Below are 17,845 nucleotides of genomic sequence, written 5' to 3' on the forward strand. Positions count from 1 at the left end.
TAAAGAAAATGGAAGTTCCTGCAGCAGTAAGATGGGTTGATTGGCAAGGTGATTATTTAGATGGAAAGTAGTTGTCACTGTCTTGGTTTCACTAAGACTTAGTCTCCATTGCTCAAAGTGGTCAAAATGTCCATGTCTTGGCTGAGATTCCCTTCTATCCTATGGAAATCATTTCCCGTGTCAGTAATACACATCATTAGCATACACATACTTCCCAGCCAGCGTTTCAGGAAAGTCATACATCTGTTTATCTATCTATAGGTCTATATCTATCTATCTATCTATTTTCTGAACAAAAAGAGACCAAAACTGAACTTTGTGGAAGCCCACTGCGGAGGCGTTTGAGGCGACTGATTTTGTCTCCAACTCTCAGGATGAAGCTTCGGTTACTAATTGTTTCTTGGACGAACTGCCCCATCGGCCCACAAGGAATAACTTGTAGCAGTTTGGCAATCAGCCCAATATGCCACACAGAATCATAGACTACTGTCAGATAAATAGGGACTGCACCAACTTTATTTCCTGACTCAGTTTCTATGTCTTGTGCGAGACAACGTACCTGATCTTGGGTACATTGTCTCATCCTGAATCCAGCCTGAACTCAAGGCAGCTGAAGATGGACCATATCATTAATCTGCATCATGATTAGTCTCTCCATCAGCTTGTAGTTAACACACAGCAGAGAAATCAGTCAGTAGCTCTTTTGGTCTGTCAAGGTTTTCCCTGGTTTGGGAACAGCTACGACCTTTTCTCTGTGCTAGACTTTTGGGATGGTGCAATCCTGGGTACAACAATTCAGAAATCGAAACAATCAGCTTTTGGTGATTGGTCCAAAGTGAGAGATGATTGTCTATGCGAGGAGCCTTGTGAGGCTACAGCTGATGTAAAGCATCAACAATGATGCCGGTTGGGCTCTTGATTAGAAAAAGGAGCCATCAGGTTTGTGTCTACACTCAGAGTCTGATACCTCTCAGCAACCATCATTTTACTGTGTAGCTGAAAACTATCTCACTTAGGAGCTTTGCCATTGCCCAGCAGCGGGGATGTGATGGTGTTTGCTGTGACTAGGTATTCCCTCTTATCCAGGCTAAAATCTCTACTCAGTCTCTTAATAGTTTGATGTGCTTTGCCACTGGAATGCATGAAGTTCAATTTGGAAACAGTTTATTTCCCATTGTTCTTGCCTGGCTTGATGTAGGAGGTGAAAAAGATCTCTACTTTTGTCAAAATCTCCTATTCATTCTCGGTGGATTTAAATTCCTGAGATAGTCTGGTTGCATCAGATGACCATCCAGGAATGAATTGCTGACAAAATCCCCAAGGTATAGATTTATTTTCAGTGGCCAGAACTTTATCACAAAAGCTTGGTAGGCAGCACTCCCATAAATTCCACCAGGGTTTCTGGAGGCCCCTAGTAGTGAGAATTTGCTTGCCTACTGTGATCAGGCTTGACTGATGTTGGGACTGATGATACACATCAAGCACTTTATGCTTTGTGAGCACCGGAGGATGTTGTCCTGTTGCAGAAAAGGTGAGGTCAGGAGAAAAACCTGAAGATCATCTTTTGCTATAGAAAATGGGTGGCTGCTTAGGATCATCTAAAAACTGCAGGTTGATCACTGATTTCCACTCTTCTACCCTTACTTCATCCACATCCTCATCAGGGTACACCCAGTGGGAATGGTGGGAATTAAAATAGTCACAGTAGACTAAAGGTCCTGAGAAGATGGATAAGACAGGAGTTGTCCAGTTGGCGGAATGAGATTTGTAGACATTGATAAGAGTTAGATCCTTCACTTTTATAGCCTGCCATTCAATAACATCATTTGGACGCAATGATGAGACTGGAGTTGCTGGAATACCTTCCCTGATGTAGGATGCCATCCCGTATTGCCTATGATGCTTGTGTGACATAACATCAAAGCCCAGGAATTGAAAGTAGAGTGTGTTTCCTGAAGCAAAATAAGGTGTGCTTCATGTTCTACAGCCAAATGGAGGAAGATATCCCACTTGGCCACTGAAATTAGCTTGATACTGATGTGCAGCACTTTGACAGTTGACCCCAGTGCTAGGTACCCTAATAAGGGCCCCTATTGGACAATGACTCCTTTGGGCTATATCCGTCTTTCACTTTTTGGAATGAAAACTTGGTCTCCAATTTTGCGTAGTATCTGCTTCAGCTTCGCTTTTTGCTACTGATAGGGAGCACCATATGAAGGTTTTAGACTTGCGCCCCAGGAGTATGAGCCTCCCCTAGATATCTCAAAGGGTGCTTTGTGAATCCTAATAACAGCTTAAATGTCAACATTGTTAATTATTTCACTGCTGATCAAAGCACAAAAGGAAAGAGATGATCATATTATGAAAGTCTGCACAATTTAATGTTAGTGGCCCTTCATTTTGGCATCATGAATCATCATAAATTGGGTTTTGGGTGGAGCGTAGAATAGTACCATCACTCCCTCTCCCCTCCATATCTGACCCCTGCACTTAATCTGAGCAAAAGTTATGGAAAAAGTTCAAATAACACCCCCTGCAAGACATTTGTGTCCTTGAAACCCTCCTTTATTAAAAAAGAATAACCCACACACTATACCAGGGGTCAGCAACCTTTCAGAAGTGGTTTGCCGAGTCTTCATTTATTCACTCTCATTTAAGGTTTCGCGTGCCAGTAATACATTATAATGTTTTTAGAAGGTCTCTTTCTAAAGGTCGATAATATATAACTAAACTATTGTTGTATGTAAAGTAAATAAGGTTTTTAAAATGTTTAAGAAGCTTCATTTAAAATTAAATTAAAATGCAGAGCCCCCCCCGGACCGGTGGCCAGGACCCGGGCAGTGAGAGTGCCACTGAAAATCAGCTCGCATGCAGCATTTGGCAAGCGCGCCATGGGTTGCCTACCCCTGCACTATACTATTCTATGGTAATTGTTCAGTCAAATTCTGCTCTCACTTACAGAGGTGTAACTCTGGAGTAATTCCATTTACTTCAGTGGAGTCCTTTCAGATGTATACCTCCATAGGTCTGAGCAGAATTTAGCTCTAAATGCACATATGTTTACATTACAAGTGACAATTAATTGTCTCTGCAAACAAACACACACTCCACAATATCTGGAGTAAAAAGAAAAGGAGGACTTGTGGTGCCTTAGAGACTAACAAATTTATTTGAGCATAAGCTTTTGTGAGTTACAGCTCACTTCATCGGATGCATTCAGTGGAAAATACAGCAGGGAGATTTATATACACAGAGAACATGAAACAATGGGTGTTACCATCCACACTGTAACGAGAGTGATCAGGTAAGGTGAGCTAGTACCAGCAGGAGAGCAGGGGGAAAAAACCTTTTGTAGTGATAATCAAGGTAGGCCATATCTGGAGTGAAATTATTTAATTACATCAGTGTTCTTGGAAAGTATTATTAAACATTCATTTCAACATTACTGGAGGACTTTTTTAGAATGATCTAAGAAGGTTCAGAAAATATTCAAATTTATCCATACCTGCTTTATCATTAAAATAAAATACTCGGGCAGCAGGGCTCAGGCGGGGATTTAAAGGGCCCCGGGGCAGTAGCAGCGGCTGGAGCTCTGGGGCCCTTTAAATCCCCACCAGAGCCCCGCTGCCGCTACTCCAGGGCTCGGGCAGCAGGGGGGGAGGGCCCTGGGGGGGAGGAGGGGGTAGCAGTGGCTGGAGCTCCAGATATGGCCCACCTTGATTATCACTACAAAAGGTTTTTCCCCCCGCTCTCCTGCTGGTAATAGCTCACCTTACCTGATCACTCGCCTTACAGTGTGTATGGTAACCTTCTTGGTGAAAACCGAAACAAAGAAGTCATTAAACACCTCTGTCATTTCCACATTTTCTGTTATTGTTTTCCCCCCATCATTGAGTAATGGGCCTACCCTGTCCTTGGTCTTCCTCTTGCTTCTAACGTATTTGTAGAATGTTTTCTTGTTACCCTTTATGTCTCTAGCTAGTTTGATCTCGTTTTGTCCCTTGGCCTTTCTAATTTTGTCCCTACATACTTGTGTTATTTGTTTATATTCATCCTTTGTAATTTGACCTAGTTTCCACTTTTTGTAGGACTCTTTTTTGAGTTTCAGATAATTGAGTATGGTGTCTTGCCATACTTCCTATCTTTCCTATGCAGTGGGATATTTGCTCTTGTGCCCTTAATAATGTCTCTTTGAAAAATTACCAGTTGTCTTCAATTGTTTTTTCCCTTAGACTTGCTTCCCATGGGATCTTACCTACCAACTCCCTGAGTTTGCTAAAATCTGCCTTCTTGAAATCCATTGTCTTTATTTTGCTGTTCTCCCTCCTACCATTCCTTAGAATCATGAACTCTATCATTTCGTGATCACTTTCACCCAAGCTGCCTTCCACTTTCAAATTCTCAACCAGTTCCTCCCTATTTTTCAAAATCAAGTCTAGAACAGCCTTTTCCCTAATTGCTTTCTCCATCTTCTGAAACAAAAAATTGTCTCCAATACATTCCAAGATCTTGTTGGATAATCTGTGCTCTGCTTTGTTATTTTTCCAACAGATGTCTGGGTAGTTGAAGTCCCCCATTACCACCAAGTCCTCTGCTTTGGATGATTTTGTTAGTTGTTTAAACAAAGCCTCATCCACCTTTTCTTCCTGGTTCGGTGGTCTGTAGTAGACCCCCTACCATGACATCACCCTTGTTTTTTACCTCTTTTATTCTTACCCAGAGACTTTCAACAAGTCTGTCTCCTATTTCCATCTCAACCTCAGTCCAAGTTTGTATATTTTTAAAATATAAGGCAACATCTCCTCCCTTTTTTCTCTGTCTGTCCTTCCTGAGCAAGCTGTACCTTTCTATACCAACATTCCAGTCATGCGTATTATCCCACCATATGTGATGCCAACTATACCACAGTTGTGTTTATTTACTAGCATTTCGAGTTCTTCCTGCTTATTCCCCATATTTCTTGCATTAGTATACAGACATCTAAGATACTGATTTGATTTCCCGCCCCCCCAGTTCTGTCTTGTCTCTCCTTTATCCCTGCTACAGCAGCCCATGCTCCCCCCAGATTCTGACCCTTCTCCGAGGTCTCCATGTTCTTGACTTACCTGTGTGCTTTGGTCACCTGCCCCCTTCAAACCCAGTTTAAAGTCCTCCTCACTAGGTTAGCCACTCTGTATCCAAATATGCTCTTCCCCTTCCTAGATGGTGGACCCCCATCTCTGCTTAGCAATATTTCTTCCTGAAACTGTGGTCAAGGAAGCCGAAGCCCTCCTGGAGACACCCAGGCATTCACCTCCAGGATGCATCTGTCTCTGCCTGGGCCTCTACCCTTGACCGTAAGGATCGAAGAGAACACCACCTGTGCTCCCAACTCCTTCACCCATACTCCCAGAGCCCTGTAGTCACTTTTGATCTCCTGAGGGTCATACCTTGCAGTATCATTAGTGCCCACATGGATGAGTAGAATGGGGGAGTAGTCAGAGGGACGGATGATCCTCGACAATCCCCCCTAACGTCTCGGATATGGGCCCCTGGCAGGCAGCATACCTCCCAGGATGCCATGTTGGGCGACAGATGGGTGCCTCCATCCAGAGGTGAAAGTAAGCCGGTATGCCCCTGTACGGTGTACCGGTAAGAGCTGGCGCGCCGTACCAGGACCGGCTTTCAGAGAGGGCAATTTAAAGCCCTGGGGTAGTGGCAGCGGGGCTGCGGGAAGGGTGGCCAGCACATCCCTTGGCCTGCGCTGCTTCCCGCAGCCCCCATTGGCCTGGAGCGGCGAACCATGGCCAGTGGGAACCGCAATTGGCTGAACCTGCGGACGCGGCAGGTAAACAAACCGGTCCGGCCCGCCAGGGGCTTTCCCTGAACAAGCGGCGGACCGGCTTTGAGAACCATTGAGCAAGCCTGATTCCAGCTATGTATTTGTCAGTGTTTCATTGAGGCCTGGGGATTTTGGCATGAGATGACACCTCGTCTGCCAGCATCACAGCATGTATGTGGCAAAGACACATGGGCCTCCTTTTCCTTTACATTAAAGCCCCTTTATACTGCTTTGCCAATATAAAGGGTCCATGAAGTGGGGATAAATTACATTTACAGCCACTTTATGTTGCCCGAGTGGTATGAGAAATGGGCCTTGAAATGTCTGATTTTAAAACTGGTATAAAAAACTGTACTAACAATATATGGATAAGCAACTGAGATTGTAAGCTGTTTTGGGAAAGGAACATGTTTTTGGTTTTGTGTTTGTACAGCACGTAGTACAATGGGGTTGTGGTCTGTGACTGCGGCTCCCATACTGCAATACAAATAATAATAATAAATAATGAGCAAGTAAACATTTTCCTAAAACAGAATTCTGGACGAGTGCACTACCTCAGATCCACACGTCTTTAGTGAGCTCAGTTGCACATCTCTGTTTTTGAGTTTAGATATGAGTTAAGTTCTTCCCCATCACATGAAATTCTTCATTCTTGTCTTTGTTAATGTAGCTTTATTTTTTAAAAGGGAGAACAAGAAAAAAGCCTCAGTGTCCTGCTGACAACATAAACTGCTTTGTGCTTCATGAGGTCAGCAGGATATCTTCAACTGAATTATGTTCTTGTTGCTGAACATATCCAGTATCATTGGTTCCAATGAGTTGCTAAAGGATGAGGGCAGCCTCGCAGGGGCGGTGGAAATCCAGCAACAACAGGATAAAGACATATTTTATTCACCATAGTTCATACAACCATAAAAATGTGTCAGCTTGTATGACTTTTTTCATACTTCATCTTCTGACATACTGTATAATTCCTAGGAATATTTTGTTTCATTAACTGTTTTAATAGTTCAACTATATTGAAACTCTGTGATCCTTGCAAATCACATTTCTCTCACTGTTTTGCTATCCAAGGTTTGGCACAATTATTTCAAAAGTCCTCTGCTTTCAGACTATTCATTCCTAGACTGTGAGGCAGCCTGATTGTGAGATGGAAAATATTAGGGGTGGTCTTACTCTGATATGTTAATAGTGTGTGTCTCACCACATGAAGGAAAAGTTCAAGGCAATTCTTCAAGGCCCTAAATAACTTTCATTCTCTGTACTTATGCACACCTATATTTTATTGCATTGTTTTTGATTACCACTCCCTCCACCAACAGTGCCAAGTTTATTGCTCCTTGGATCTGCCATTTTTGCACTTTGTTCCACTCCTCTTGAAGACACCTCTTTCAACAAAACCTACCAAAAACTAGATAAATCATCCATTTATCTATTTAACTGTCTTATGAATGAACCACTCCTCTATATCTATGGAGGTGGGCATGTGTCAAATGTAAGGAGGAAGTGGTGTGACAGCACTGGAATGGAAGCTGGGAATTTGTGTGGGAGAAAGCTGATAGGGCTGAATCATGGCGGGAGGCTCAGAAAGGGATATTTAGTGTGTTTAAAAACAAAAAGCCACCATCAGCCAACCTAACATGCAATTAACAGCACACCACTCCGATCCCTTTGCCTATATATTACATCTCATTCCCTCACCCATTATCTTTGTTTTCCTAGGTCAGAGGTGGGCAAACTACAGTGGCCTGCGGGACTCTCCTGCCCGGCCCCTGAGCTCCTGACCTGGGAGGCTCGACCCCGGCCCCTCCCCGGCGCAATGCTCTGAGCAGCGAGCTCTTGCCTGGCAGTGCAGCTGTAGAGCTGTGGCCTGACCCGGTGCTCTGTGCTGCACGGTGGCGTGGCTGGCTCCAGCCGGGCGGCTCGGCTGCCTGTCCTGGTGCTCTGGGCGGCGCAGCTGTAGTGGCACCAGCCACCAGTGCTCCAGCTGGTGCAGTAAGGGGGCAGGGAGCAGGGGGGGTTGCATAAAGGGCAGGGGAGTTTGGGGTGGTGGTCAGAGATGGGGGTGTGGATAGGGGTCAGGATGGGGAACAGGGGGGTTGCATTGGGGCAGGGGTCCTGGGGGGGCAATCAGGAAGGAGAGGAGGGGTTGGATGGGGTGGCGGGGGGCAGTCAGGCGTAGGGGTTCCGGGGGCAGTCCTGGAGAAGGGGTGGTTGGATGGGGCAGGGGCCCGGGGGGGAGGGGGGGGGGATGGGACACAGTCAGGAATGAGAAGAGGGATTGGATGGGGTGGTGGGGGACAGTCAGGGGACTGGGGCAGGGGTCTTGGGGCAGGGGTCTTGGGGGTGCTGGGCCACGTTTGGCTGTTTGGGGAGGCACAGCCTCCGCTGACTGGTCCTCCATACAATTTCAGAAGCCTAATGTGGCCCTCAGGCCAAAAAGTTTGCCCGTCCCCCCCCCCCCTAGATTGTAAACTGTTCAGGGCAACGACTGTCTCTTCAACTGTGTTTGGAAAGTGTCTAGCACCAGGTGGATGCTTCTGCAATCTAAATAAATACATTCTGGGGTATGTTAGCAGGAGTGTCGACTGTGAGACACAGGAGGTAATTGCTCTGCTCTACTCAGCACTGGTGAGGTCTGAGCTGGAACACTGTGTCCATTTCTGGGTGCCACACTTTAGGAGAGATGTGGACACATTGGAAAGGGTCCAGAAAAGAGTAACAAAAATGATAAAAGGTTTAGGAAACCTGACCTGTGTGGAAAGGTTAAAAAAACAGAGAAACTTTTGCAAAATGTAGATGCAGTTATGTCAATATAAAAGTGTGTTTGTTGGTAGATCTTATTTCACTTGGGGAACCAATATAAGCTATACTGGCAAAGACACATTTTTTTCTAGTCTATGCTGCATCTCCCCTAGAAGGGTTTGCTGATATAAGGCCTTGCCTTACTCAGGGAAAACTCCCTTTAGCTTCAGTGGAAGTTTTGACTGAGTGAAGAAAAACCTGCAGAATTTGGCCCTTATTAATATAAGCTTGAATCTTTGATTGGGTACAATAACTTTCTGCAAGTAGAAGCCTTTCCCTTTAGCTAATACAGATTCACCTGAATATGCCAAGACATTCAGGAAGATAGTTTTCCCAAACAGTTTTGCACCCTTACCTCTCCAGTGAGAGCTTTACCCTTTTAATTTGTGTGCTGCTATCATTGTCAGAACTAAATATAGTTGCCCATTCCAGTTCCTTTCTGATAGAGATTAGCATGCACTCTTCTATCTCCTTAGCCTGCTACTCTTTGTACTTTTTAATGGAGCCCATAATGAGTGACAGCTTGCTAGGTACTGCATACTAATCTACATTATCTTTCCTCTGCTTCTGCTGGGAATCACTAAGTAGACAGCTAAATGAATGTCAGTGGAGAACATCAGATCTCTTCTTAGGTAGAACCAACCCACTGAAATACATACAACAGATAGAAATGCCTGGTAACACAGAGACCAGGTGGGTGAGGTAATATCTTTATTGGACCAACTTCTGTCAATGAGAGAGACAAGCTTTCAAGCTTACACAGAGCTATTCTTCAGGACTGGAAAATGGACTCACAGTGTCACAGCTAAATGCAAGGCTGAACTGATCATTTAGTATAATTAGTTTACACATATTTCAAGGGATCATTCAAGGTGAGGTGAATAACACCATTTCCTGGAGCTAGCTCAGATACCACAGTTGATATTCATTTAGCCTCTTTGTGTGGGAGAGCCCTCTGAAGACTACCAGAGGTTTGTTTTGAAGCTCTTGTTTTTTAGACATTTAAGTGGGAGTCTTTTTTCAAAGCTTTACTAACCACGCTTTATAAACTAGATTCAGAAACGGCAGAGAAAACAAAACCTCTTCAAACCAGCTTTTACCAAATGCTCCAAGGTTTCATGACCTTTTAACATTGCTAAGTTGCACTTTGAATGACATGGCTGCTACTGGAGGGCAGTAAATGAACACATGAACAGAACTAAGGAGAAGTCAGTCATGAATGGTGAATTTTCACAAGGTTCAGTGAAACATGAAGACCCTGATTCTGCTTTCATAGTGTGTACATCAGGGGTAACTCTACTCCAGTCAATAGGTTTATATTCTGTAAAAACAGCGAGAGAGCAGAATGAGGCCCAAAGAACCAACTCCTGCACACATTTACATCTTTAAAACAATAATGAAGCCAGGGGGAGAGGGGTGCCAGGTGAAGGTAGAGTTTGGTTTGAAGCTGACATTGTGTCTTTCAAACTACATTTTCCATTATCTGAAAATAAGAGGTTAGTTTTCCAACCCTTTCATACAGAGCCCAAGATTTAAAAAAAATGGGCACCTAAAGTTAGGCTTCTAAGTGAGAAAGTTAGAGACCAACGTGATGTTCCAAAGTGTTTAGCACTCTCAGCTTCCACTGACTTAATACTGAACAATATCTTACTCCACAAGGAGTTTTATTGACTTCAGTGGGACTATTCCTGGTGTAAGGTACTATTCAGTATCATGGGCATCAGGAGTTAAACTGCAGGCACCTATTTTTGAAAATGTTCACCACACTAAATTGGTGCATTTGATTTCTCCAGCGTGGCTGCCTTAATATTCAGGGAAACAAAAGCATAACAGAAGAGATATTGTAAGGCGACCTAGGAGATTAAACCAAGCCATGAAATACCTTGTTAAGTCATAACACAATAAATCTACTGGCACAGATATGTTTTTCTGGACCAGCTTCAACTATGAATTATGCTGTCTTTGGGGAACACACAGATCCTCCACTGCGTGGAAAGAGGAAATGAGAATGCGTGTTCTGCCTTTGGCAGTGCGTTGGGCTCAAAGGCAACTTTATCAGTGAAGGAAATGCTTCAGAGCTGATAGCTGATGGATAGAATTAGCTGCTGATGTGGTTCAACATGCTGAACATAAAAGCTACCAATGCAAACAAGGAGTCAAAGAACTTTTTCTCCAGGTCGTCACTATGGAGTATGCACTGTCAGCAGGAATGGAAACAGCCAGCTGAGTACATTTGTCCAGAATTTGAGATGGTGCCATTTTTCTGAACCTTCCTACAGATTTTGTGGGGTTGGCTAGAATGAGACCTGAAGTCAAACAACCACTGCCTTTGCTTTTGCTAAAAATAAAAATCTGTCTAATTAGGTTCGTAAAACCAAAACCACCCACACATTTCCTTCAATCTCCTCAACAGAGTGTAGCTAATAATGACTATAGCACCTCTCCCTAGAAAACCTCCTTTGACAAAGTGGCTTTGCATTGCTAGATCGTTTTAGTGCCCAACTTCTATTCCTGTGGGGTTAGATCAGAGGCAGAGAAGAGACTATATTTTGAGTTATAGCCAGATTGTGATACCCTTACTCACATTGGCTCCACATGTAGACCCATTCACTTCAGTGTGCTACTGTAATATAAAAAAATAAAGAAAAATTGGACAGTAACGGTTGACTAGTCATTTGCCCACTCATGTTCTCATGTGCTAGCACATTGTTGCAAGGTTTGGGTTCCAAACACTGAAGTGGAATGTTTATTTGTTAGCATTTAAAAAAAAATGAATTAAAAAGGGATACATTTCGATTATCCTTCAATTTCTGAAAAACTTATTTTTACCAAAACTACATTTTAAGCCAAATTGGACCCTAGAAAGTGGTTTGCTTAAAATTAGCCAGTGTAAAGTTTCAGAGTAACAGCCCTGTTAGTCTGTCTTTGCAAAAAGAAAAGGAGTACTTGTGGCACCTTAGAGACTAATCAATTTATTTGAGCATGAGCTTTCGTGAGCTACAGCTCACTTCATCAGATGCTCAAATAAATTGGTTAGTCTCTAAGGTGCCACAAGTACTCCTTTTCTTTTTCCAGTGTAAAGTGCAAAGCACTGGGACAATATACTAACATTTATGGCCAAGGTTTTCAAACTTGGGTATGTGAGAAATGAGGCTCCTAAATCCATATATAAATAAGCGGCCTAATTTTCAAAAGTTCTGAGGACCCAGCAGCTCCAATTTTGTGTGTGCTCAGCACTTCTAAAAATCAAGCTACGAACTTAGATGCCTAAATCCAGGCACGCAGATTTGAAAATGTTGGCCAATAATAACTTTCCCAGCTCCCAGCTGTGAGATCAGAGAGGGGATTTTGTCTACGAGTACTTCCACGGGGAAATAAGCAGTATGAGGAGAGGGACGAGCTTGATAATAACTTTGTTGTCATTAGGTTTTCCCTGAAACGGATAGAGAACTATGTGTTCAGTGAATCGGAGCTGCCATCCCCAAACCTCAGAAAACACCCTTCAGGAAAACTATTATGGAAATTTCCGTGGCTAAGGGATCTGGCCCTTTCAATCAATATTTGATATAGCCAACATCATTTTACACAAATATCAAGTAATGACAGTAAAAGATCCTTTGTACTAAATTTCAGACAATTCTGTTTGCCATGTATTTCCCTAAAGAACACCGATTTAAAACTGACCCCTTTAGCAACACACCTATCTGTTGGAACAAAATAAAACTAGGAAGTCTCTCTTAAAAAAAACAACCACCAAGTTTTAATCAAATACAGAAACCACAGCTTTGGTTGGTCTTGGAAAAAGATCCAAATTGTAGGCCTGAGCCCAGCGTTGTCCTTTCACTGGCTAAATTTGACTGCAGTGAGAATCAGCCTCAGTTGGAGTATTTGGGTGCCACATATTATGAAAGATGTGACAAACTGGACAGAGCACAGAGGAGAACAAAAAAAGATGATAAAAGGTTTAGAAAAATCTGACTTGTGAGAAAACGTTAAAAAAAAAGGTTTAGTCTTGAGAAAATAAAACGGATGGGAGACCTGATAGTCTTCAAGTGGGTTAATGAGTGTTATAAAGAGAATGGTGATCAATTGTTCTCCATGACCACTGAAGGTAGGACAAGCTGCAGATTACGCCCATTGCTACAAGGGAGATTTAGGTTAGTTATTAGGAAAAACATTCTAACTATAGGGATAGCTAAGCACTGCAACAGGTTACCAAAGGAGGTTCTGGAATCACTGTTTTTAAGGACAGGTTAGACAAGCACCTGTCAGCGATAGTCTAGGTTCACTTGGTCCTGCCTCAGCATGGTGGGGTTGGGGAGGGGGAAAGAGATGGTCTAGGTGACCTTTCAAGGTCCCTTCAGCCATACATTTCTGATTCTAGGATTGAGGGATTGCGGCAGATAATTTGGTAAACACAACAAAGTGAAGACTGGTTTCAGAGTAACAGCCGTGTTAGTCTGTATTCGCAAAAAGAAAAGGAGGACTTGTGGCACCTTAGCGACTAACCAATTTATTTGAGCATGAGCTTTCGTGAGCTACAGCTCACTTCATCGGATGCATACTGTGGAAAATACAGAAGATGTTCTTGTACATACAAACCATGAAAAAATGGGTGTTTACCACTACAAAAGGTTTTCTCTCCCCCCACCCCACTCTTCTGCTGGTAATAGCTTATCTAAAGTGATCACTCTCCTTACAATGTGTATGATAATCAAGGTGGGCCATTTCCAGCACAAATCCAGGGTTTAACAAGAACGTTTGAGGAAAGGGGTGGGGTAGGAAAAAACAAGGGGAAATAGGCTTGAATAGAGACTGGGAGTGGCTAAGTCATTATGCAAGGTAACCTAAGTTAACTGTATCCAATTTGCAAATGAATTCCAATTCAACAGTCTCTCGCTGGAGTCTGGTTTTGAAGTTTTTCTGTTGTAATATCGCAACTTTCATGTCTGTAATCGCGTGACCAGAGAGATTGAAGTGTTCTCCGACTGGTTTATGAATGTTATAATTCTTGACATCTGATTTGTGTCCATTTATTCTTTTACGTAGAGATTGTCCAGTTTGACCAATGTACATGGCAGAGGGGCATTGCTGGCACATGATGGCATATATCACATTGGTAGATGTGCAGGTGAACGAGCCTCTGATACTGTGGCTGATGTTATTAGGCCCTGTGATGGTGTCCCCTGAATAGATATGTGGGCACAGTTGGCAACGGGCTTTGTAGCAAGGATAGGTTCCTGGTTTAGTGGTTCTGTTGTGTGGTATGTGGTTGCTGGTGAGTATTCGCTTCAGGTTGGGGGGCTGTCTGTAGGCAAGGACTGGCCTGTCTCCCAAGATTTGTGAGAGTGTTGGGTCATCCTTCAGGATAGGTTGTAGATCCTTGATAATGCGTTGGAGGGGTTTTAGTTGGGGGCTGAAGGTGACGGCTAGTGGCGTTCTGTTATTTTCTCTGTTGGGCCTGTCCTGTAGTAGGTGTCTTCTGGTTAGTCTCTAAAGTGAAGACTTTATCCCTTTCTTGGGGATGGGGGAAAGAAATGACTTCCAAATAAACCTTCTTATGCATCTTTGATTGACTGGTTTCTCCCCTTATGCTTACGTGATACACAATGAAATGCATTATGCTGCAGGTTAGAAAACATCCCATTTAAAAAGCAGAAGCCAGCAGAATTTGAACAGTACTCTTCATTTGAAAGTTATTTCATTGAAAAAAAATTAGTAAAGATCAAAATTGACGGAGTTAAAAACCTGTTCAGTTTTTTTTTTTTTAAAAAAAAAAGACAACTTCCAAGAAAAATAACAAACACATTTCTAATTTTGTACTTATGGCATTATTCCACTGGAAAAAATTATGTGAAGCCCTAGGACAGGTATCCAACAACATCTGGAATGCAGAGCACCACAGAAGGCATTTAAACTGAGCGGCTTGTGTCTGCAGAATTTGTGTTGCTTGAATTTTATTTGCATTGAACATTGTCAGTGAGAGATGTGCCGGCATTCTCCTTGCCTTCTCTTTACAGTTTTACCTTGAAAGGTTATTTTATCAGTGGATTTAATTAAAAAAAAAAGTTGAGATGGGTGTGTTCTCATAAACAGTGTGCAGTCATAATTGCTGAGATAAAACGAGTTGCCAAGGAGTGGGTTTTCAGAGATAAATAGTAACATTACTAATTAGCTCTTGCATAGAGCGTTGCATGTTATTAGGTTCTGGGCAAACACTAAGTGATCCTCAGTAAGTCTGCTTCTTCTTCTTCTTCCCCCATTTTTACAAAGGGGAGAACTGATATGCAGAGGCGCTAAACAATTTGTGCAAGACCATGCAGGAAGTCAATGGCAAAGTGTATGTTAGAACTGAGGAGTTGCTGGCACCTGGCCCAAACCACTGGTCCATACTGCCTATTGCAGTGAAAACAATTCATCGTAAGTAAAGAGCTATCATGTAAAGCAGCCAGGAAAGTCAAGAATATTAAAAATTCAGCTAGGAAAATAATATTTTTTAAGAGCACCTGACTGAGGGTTTGAAAGAAAAATATCATTTCTTTGTGTGTGATGTTTTTAATATTCAGAAAGGCTTTAACTTTCTTATAGAAGAGCAGCAGGGAGATTGTTGATTAGAAGGGAGTACTCCCCTCTGCATTGGGTCAAATTCTTGTACAGCCTGGAAAGATCACCAGTGCTTGGGAAGAAACGTTTCCTTAAGCAGACAGATGAGGGAATCTTAAAGAAGAACCTGATTGACTGGGGAAGGGGTTAGCTCGGAGGGTTGTGAATTCAAGACACGGGAACAAGGAAACAGCAGAGCAGATCCTGAGAGAGTCCGACCTCTGGGAAGGGACTGGGCTATTACCCGCACACGAGACTTATGGAGGCCATAATGGCCTTGTAATAGACCAATAAAGAATTAGTGTGCCACAGCAGTGGCATATAGGACAAATATAAGTGGCTGTACGTTACCCGCACTCACAGGTGAGGGTGTGCCCATAGCACTCCCTGTTATGGAGATGCTAGCATACAGCACAGCCCAGACACAGGCATGGAGAGGTTGCCATGGGGTTGAGCAGCCCTAGAGGCTGCTCTAACTTAAACAGAAGGTTATTTCAGTTCTCACAGCAGCAGCACAGAATGTAGGTCCTGCCACCAGATGGGCTGCATCTTCTGTGACGTGCCTCTCAGGAGCCATAATGTAGACTCTGCCTCCAGATCTGTGAGACCTTAAATTGCCCTGGAAGGAACTTCCATTCAGACATGCCAATAAGACTGTGCAGATGAGGAAGGTGGATGTAGAACTCTTCAGATGGTTTAAAACTTCCCTGGCGGGAGGTGATTTAGGAATGAAAGGGATCAGTTAATTATATCATCCGATTATATTGGTGAGTTTAAAATCAGTCCAGACCTGAGGCAGTATAGAGGAAATATATCAAATAATATTTTAAAGTAGATAGCATCTCCTATGCATTAGTGGAAACAAAAATTCCTGGTTTAGATATCCTGAAATACAAGTATACTTAGCCCAATCTTTGTGTGCAGTTCCCATCAATAATTAGTTTCTTATGCTCTGCCAAATACACTCTTTCCCCCTCCTTAAAACCTACCTCTTCAAGTCATCTCTCCCCACATCTCTTTAATAATTTCTCACACACTCCCTTCTTTGTTCTGTTGTCCAGCATCTTGTCATTTTTGGGGGGTCTTATTTAGGCTTTGATCCTTCAAAGACTTACAGATGTGTTTAACTTTACACCTGGGTGCAGTTCCATGGGAAACAATGGGCCCAAATAGAATCAACTGTATTCTTCACAGGATTGGGGCATTAGACTGTAAGCTCTCTGAGGCAAGGAAGCAGGATGTTAATCTATGGTACTAAGAATGCCCAGCGGTTGAGTGTAAGTAGAAGAAAATGTTATCAGTTAAGGTGTGGCCATGCTTTATTATGCAGGGCCAAAAGATAATCATATTCCCCAACAAGAAAATGACGATCTAGATTTATTTTAACATTTGGCTTCTCTGTCTTTTCGTATTTCTTTCCCACAGCTAACTCTTTGACATCTACCACTCTAGAATTCCTGTGTCACAATTATCAGTGCTGGGGTCTGCATCGTGATTCCATTTGAAGTAACACTGCTCCTTGATTGACTAATGGGTCTGTTTAGCCATGGCAAATACTCCCTTCCCACCAGACCCAACCTCTGTTGGTAAAGCAAGTGGAAGACTTATAGAGCAGTTTAATACCATTGGCCTTTAGATACTGAGCAAGCATTAATGGATTAGTAGTCCAACAATTTGCAGAAGCAGCTGCAGGGCTTGTATTCCAAATTATAGTACATAACTGGCAGAACATACTAGTTTCCTTCTGAAAATGTATCCAGGAACATATGAATAAGAAATTACAACCAAAGAAAGATATTTGTTTCCCATTACGAACTGGCCTTCTTCAAGAGATGTTTGATAATGGGTTAAACATGAAATGTACATATTTTGATTTGGGCATTTTATGGAAACCGTCCTTTTGGTTAGACAGGTATTTGTTTCTATAATTGGCTTCTGGTGTCTCTGATGAGAGAGCATAAGCTCTTGAGTACGGTGAGATTGATTCGATCTAACTCATGTGCTAATAAAAATTCTCCCATGCCCCTGAATATTTAGGGTCTGCTTTCTGAAAAACAAATGATAAAATTATGTATTAAATCTCAGCATTGAAGATAGTAATACATCAAATTGGTAGAAAGTAATACAGTTTTCAAATAGATGAAAGTGAGACCATGAACACATGGGAATGCACTAGCCTTATATACAAGTCTACACCACAGATATATACAATAGTTCAGAAGAAAAGTCACTCACTATTCCAGATTCCTGAATTTTAGCCAAATGGCAAGCTGAACTTTTGCTCTTTCATAACCTCATAATGTGAAGTGCCAGAGTATGCAGATAACTAAAGAATGGGTGTTCTGGAGTATGAAATCATACCTGCAACTGCCAATGGTTCTCAACCCATGGTCCGTGGGCCGCTTGCAGCCCAATCAGCACACAGCTGTGGCCCATGTAACATCTTCAGGGCCATACAGGTGGTATGTATGTTGTGTGGATGCAGCCCACATAACACATAGAAAGAGTTGCATATGCGGCCCACAGTGGTAAATAGATTGAAAACCGCTGGCTGAACTAACATAATCCCTGTTCTACAAGTAATCCTCACTTCTAAGGATGTTTTTGGCTCTCCAT

The sequence above is a fragment of the Caretta caretta genome, chromosome 1 (assembly GCF_965140235.1).
Source record: "Caretta caretta isolate rCarCar2 chromosome 1, rCarCar1.hap1, whole genome shotgun sequence".
NCBI lineage: Eukaryota > Metazoa > Chordata > Testudines > Cheloniidae > Caretta > Caretta caretta.